General features: G+C 45.0%; 1 protein-coding gene across 4 annotated transcripts in view; it reads right to left on the minus strand.

Moving 5' to 3' along the window:
* Nucleotides 1-5,562, minus strand: part of ELF2 (E74 like ETS transcription factor 2) — a 107,344-nt gene extending 101,782 nt beyond the window's left edge. For 2 of the 4 annotated variants that reach the window (XM_036091715.2, XM_036091713.2), the window contains exon 1: nucleotides 5,424-5,562. The gene's annotated coding sequence lies outside the window, so the exon portion shown is untranslated. Of the gene's footprint in view, nucleotides 1-4,037; nucleotides 4,059-5,423 lie in introns of those variants that run through there. The other 2 variants (XM_036091721.2, XM_078069247.1) reach the window with 2 other exon arrangements.
* Between the last annotated feature and the right edge of the window lie 438 nt (nucleotides 5,563-6,000).

Below are 6,000 nucleotides of genomic sequence, written 5' to 3' on the forward strand. Positions count from 1 at the left end.
CTGACTGAGCCTCTGCTGTCTACCCCCATGGTGAAGATGAGCTCTGCCTCTCCACCCCAGGCTATAGTACTTACAGGTGGCCTCCTGGCCTCCTGTTGGCCCAGTGTGGAGTCCAGCAACTTCATGCAGATAAGCTCTGCCCCTGCCCACCAGCAGGACCTGTCAGTCTGAGGAGATCCTGGGCTCTCCCCCTAGCCAGCTGGGCCACCAGCTTCCCTCTTCTGTCTCTGGAGGAGTCTAGGGGGTATGTTGTCTCCCCAGTCCTCTCACAGACTTTCCTTTGCTGAATTAAAGTTTGTAAATGGTTTTAAAGATAAATAAACAAGCAAACAAACAAATATATCTGGCTTGTAATGATAGTATAACAATTCTATATGTTTACTAAAAACAACTGAATTGTTTATATGGATAAGTAATATTCCATTGTATATATACACACCACCTCTTCTTTATCCATTCATCAGTCAATGGACATTTGGGCTCTTTCCATAATTTGGCTATTATTGATAATGCTGTTATAAACACTGGGGTGCATGTGCCCCTTCAAATCAGTATTTTTGTATCCTTTGGGTAAATGCCTAGTAGTGCAATTGCTGGGTCACAGAGTAATTCTATTTTTAACTTTCTGAGGAACCTCCATACTGTTTTCCAGAGTGGCTGCACCAGTTTGCATTCCCACCAACAGTATAAGAGGGAGGGTTCCCGTTTCTCTGAATCCTCACTAACATCTGTTGTTCCCTGTGTTGTTAATTTTAGCCATTCTGACAGGTGTGAGGTGGTATCTCAATATATTTTGGGAAAAAATAAAAATAAAAAATAACTGAATTGTGCACCCCAACTGGACTCATTTTTGGTATTAAATAACTCAAGACACTAATTTTTTTTTAATTGAAGTGCAGTTGACACACAATATTAGTTCCAGGTATACAACATAGAGATTCAACATTCATATAGATTACAAAGTGAGATCACCACAATAAATCTAGCTACCATCTATCACCATATGAGGTTGTTACATATTATTAACTATAATCCTTGCACTCCACATTGTATCCCTGTGTCTAATTTATTTTATAACCGGATGTTTGTACCTTTTAATCCCCTATTTTTTCCGTCCCCTTGCCCCATCTCCCTTCTGGCAATCACTAAATTGTTCTCTGTATCTATGGGCCTGTTTCTGTTTTGTTTTGTGGTTGTTCTCTTGTTTTGTTTTTTTGATTCCACATACAAGTGATAGCATACAGTATTTGTCTTTCTCTGACTTATTTCATGTAATATAATACCCTCCAGGTCCATTCATGTTGTTGCAAATGGCAAGGTTTCATTCTTTTTTATGGTTGAGTAATATTCCATTTTATATACATATATATAATCTTGCCTATACTAAGTTATGCTGCAATGAACACAGAGGTGCATTTATCTTTTAAAATTAATGTTTTCATTATCTTCAGATAAATAGCCAGAAATGGGTTTGCTGGATTGTATGGTAGTTCTATTTTTAGTTTGCAGAAGCTCCATACTGTTTTCCACAGTATATGCACCACTTTGCATTCCCACTAACAGTGCACAGAGTTCCCTTTTCTCCACATTCTTGCCAACACTTGTCATTTCTTGTCTTTTTGATAACAGCCATTCTAACAGGTGTAAAGTGATACCTCATTGTGGTTTTGACCTGCATTTCCTTGATTAGTAGTGATGTTGAGCAACTTTTCATGTGTCTGTTGGCCATCTGTCTGTCTTTTTGGAGAAATGTCTATTTGGGTCCTCTGCCCATCTTTTAATTGGATTTTGTTTAATATATTGAGTTGTAAATTCTTCATATATTTTGGATTATTGATCTCCCTTACCAGTTACATCATTTACAAATATCTTCTCCCATTCAGCAGGTCCCCTTTTCATTTTGTTTATGGTCTCCTTCACTGAGCAGAAGCTTTTTAGTTTGATGTAGTCCTACTTATTTTTGCTTTGCTGCCCTTGCCTGAGAAGACAGATCCAAAAAAATATTGTTCAGACAAATGTCCAAAAGCTTACTGCCTATGTTTGCTTCTAGGACTTTGATGGTTTCTGGTTTTACATTTAAATCTTTAATCCATTTTGAGTTTATATTTGTATATGGTATAAGAAAGTGGTCCAGGGGCACCTGCTGGCTCAATCAGTGAAGTATTTGGCTCTTGATTTCAGGCCCTACGTTGGGCACAGAGATTACTTTAAAAATAAATAAAAATTTTTTTAAAAAGTGGTCCAGTTTTATTCTTTTGCCATGTAGCTGTCCAGTTTTCCCAGCACCATTTATTGAAGAGACTATCTTTTCCCTGTTGTAGCTTCTTGCCTCCTTTGTCAAACATTAATAAGAATGGGTTTATTTCTGGGCTCTATTCTGTTCTATTGATCTGTGTCTGTTTTTGAGCCAGTACCATACTGCTTTGACGACTACTACAGCTTTGTAGCATAGTTTGAAATCAGGGAGCCTGATATCTTCAGCTTCGTTCTTCTTTCTCAAGATTGCTTTGGCTATACAGGGTCTTTTGTACACAAATAAAATTCTATACAAATTTTAGGATTATTTGTTCTACTTCTGTGAAAAATGCCACTGGAATTTTAATAGGGATTGCAATGAATCTCTAGACTGCTTCAGATAATATGAACATTTTAACATTAATTTTTCTAATCCATGAGTATGGTTTATCTTTCCATTTATTTTTATCATCTTCAATTTCTTTCATCAATGTCTTATAGTTTTCAGAGTAAGGTCTTTTAACTCCTTGGTTAAATCTACTCCTCAGTATTTTTTTTTTTGATGCAATTGTGAGTGGGATTGTTTTCTTAACCTCTCTTTCTGATAGTTCATTATTAATGTATAGAAACGCAACAGGCTTATGCATATTAATTTTCTATGCTGTGTACATACCCAAGAGAAATGAAAACACATCCACAAAAAAATGTGTACAAAAATGTTCACAGCAGCACTGTTCATAAGTGGAAACTCAAATGTCCACTTACTAACAAATAATGTGGTATATCCATACAATAGAATATTACTCAGCAATAAAAATAATGACATAGGCTACAACATGAACTTTGAAAACATTGTGCTAAGTAAAAGAAACCAGTCATGAAAAATAACATATTGTATGATTCTACTTTTTTTTTTTTTAAGAGAGAGCAAGTGCCTGCTCAAGCAAGGAGGGTGGGGGGAGAGAATCCTAAGCAGGCTCCACCCCCAGCTCAATCTCAGGACCCTAAGATCATGATCTGAGCCAAAATCCAGAGTTGGATGCTCAACCAACTGAGCCACCCAGGCACTCCTGTATGATTCTTCTCATAAAAAAATGTCCAAAATAGGTAAATCCATAGAGACAGAAAGATCAGTGGTTGCCTAGAGCTGGGGATCTTGGGGGGAAAAGGAGAGTAACCACTAATGGATACAGGATTCTTTTTCGGAATGATGAAAATGTCCTAAAATTGATTATGGTGATAGTTGCACAACTCTGTGAATATATTAAAAACCACTAAAATGTGCACTTTAAATTGGTGAATTGAATGGTATATGAATTATATCTCAATAAAACTGTTACAAAAACAAAACAAAACAAAACCTGGGTGTACAAAGCCATCAACACTGGTAGGCCTACCACATCCAAAGTTACCAATCTATTATTTAGGACAAAAAAATCTCAAAGTTATAAGTATCTTCCAATCATACTCTCATAATTTTGTATATGAGTATATATATCTGCAATTACAAGCAATGATTGAGTAACTCGTTAAGTCACTAACCTTAAAAAATGGGTTGTCATTAAATATTCAAATTTCAAATGCCCAAGATATTTCAGTTTTCTACTTCATGTGTTTATGAGGAGCTAGCTCCATGATATTCATATGAACGCACTGCATAAACTGTATTGCACTACATATAAACTTTCATTATTCCTGAATTCCTTAAATGTAATTCAATAATTTCCAGGCTTATATAAAGTCATTTTTACCTTTTAAAGAAAGAAAAAAAAAAACTCCGAAACGCAACTACCCAATCCTACCTTAGTAAAGTATACATTCTTCCGTGATTCTGGCACTATTCTGTGATTTATGGCACTAGGGAAAGCACATAATTTACCGCTCTATAGTGACTCATAGGTAAAAAGAAAAGCAAATCTGATTATCAAACACAAGATTACTGTTATATCATCACCGGATTAAAATTTAAACCACACAACTGAAGTAAATGTTCACGAAGGGCGGAAATTTTACAGTTTTTGAATGAAGTGTTCCCCCCTCATTCATTTAAACTAGTACGAATAACTTAAAGAAAGGCTGTTCTGCAGCGAATCTAGGTCCTAGAAAGAGAGCCCAGGATGCTGGCACATAAGAAACATTAGAAACAGTGCAATCTGGATTACTCTTGGCCTTATGGAATATTTTCTCTGTCCTTTAGTGACATGGAATTAAAATGCCCAACTGGAGCGGGGGCGTCGGGGGTGGGGGTACGGCTACTCTGCTCGCAAAGCTGCTCCGGCAGTCAGCACCAGCCCTAGCAGAGCCCTCACCGTTCCTTTCCCGCGCCCCCAAAACATCCAGTAGCACGGTCCCAAGGGGACAGCTTCTCCAAGAGAGGATCCAGAAGGCGGTCACTGGACGCGCGTTACAGAGCCCGTTTTTGTTTTGTTTAAAAAACAGATTCCTATCACAGCCAAGCCTCCCTACCCCCGGGGGAATTGGGGGAAGTGGCAGTAGGGGGCCGGCGTGGAAAGCGAGAATAAAAGAATAACCGAGTACAACCTGCCATGCAAGCTAGCCGCGGAAAGAAGGAAAGGTAAGAGGCGGCGATAAGGCCCGACGGGGAAGGAAACTGGTGTCCAGCCCTCCACGCCACCCGGAGCGGCCGGAGCCTCCCAGGTCCCGCCCCGAGCTCGCTGCCCTGCCCCGGCGCCGGCCGCAGCCTCCCGCCCTACCAGACCCTCCCAGGACGCGCTTCCTCCGGAGCCGGACCCCCGCCCTGGCCTCCCCGCGGGATAAGGCGGGTCAGTTTCTGTCCGCTTCTCGGCAGAGGTGACTCGCGCGGAGATGTAAACACAGCGAGACCAGCTGCGCTCAGCCCATCCCCCCCCCCCCCCCGCCGGGGTCCGTAACCTCTTTCCTCAGCCCTGCCCCGCGCCTCGCGCTCCCCGCGGGCAGGCGAACAGCGCGCCTTCCCCTTTCTCCAAGTCCCGCTTCCCGACCGTTGCCCGGGGGCACTCAGCCCCCTTCCCCAGCTCCCAGCCGTTGTCACCGCCACAGCCTCCAGAAAACCCTCAGCAAACCCCGGAGCAAACAACACAGGCGCGGGGCGGGGGTGCGGAGGGAGGAGGCGGCACTCGGGACAGCGAGGCTTTATCGCCGCGCCCTCCGCGCTCCCTCCCACCAGCCTCGGCTGCCCGCGCTCTTACCTGCTCTCCGCGTCGCCTGGGAAGACCACGGCGTAGCTTTCCCTCCCGGCAGGGCCGCGGACTACCACCGCCGCCGCCGTTGGCCGGGCGTCCCGAGGGAGCCAGGGCCTCCCCGGCAGCCCGAGCCGCTCCACTGGGAGAGGAGGAAACAAAACAGCGGCGAGCCGCCCCGCGCAGCGCCCCCCGCCCGCGCCGCCCCACCGATCCCCAACCGCCGAGGCGACGGCAGCGACACAGAGCCCGGCGCGGGGAGCAATGGTGGCCCCCGCCCTCGCCCCGCTCCCGGCCCCCTCCCTCCACCCCCCGCCTCAGCTCCTCCCCCTCGGCCTCCTGCCGCCGCCACCAGGACACTCGAGTCCGCCTCCCCCACCCCGCCCGCTCGGAGCGCTCCTCCCCTCCCCACGCGGCGAGGGGGGGGCGGCACCGCCAGTCACCGCAGCGTCTGTCAAACCAGGGCCGGCTATTTATACCCCGCGGGGCCCCACCGCCCCCGGCCCCCACCAGCCCGCCAACCTGCCTCAGTGGCTCTCTCGACTCTCGCCCGCCCCTGATCCCCCAACTTCTCCCAAACCCGCCA

This window comes from Halichoerus grypus, chromosome 3, assembly GCF_964656455.1.
Source record: "Halichoerus grypus chromosome 3, mHalGry1.hap1.1, whole genome shotgun sequence".
Lineage (NCBI taxonomy): Eukaryota > Metazoa > Chordata > Mammalia > Carnivora > Phocidae > Halichoerus > Halichoerus grypus.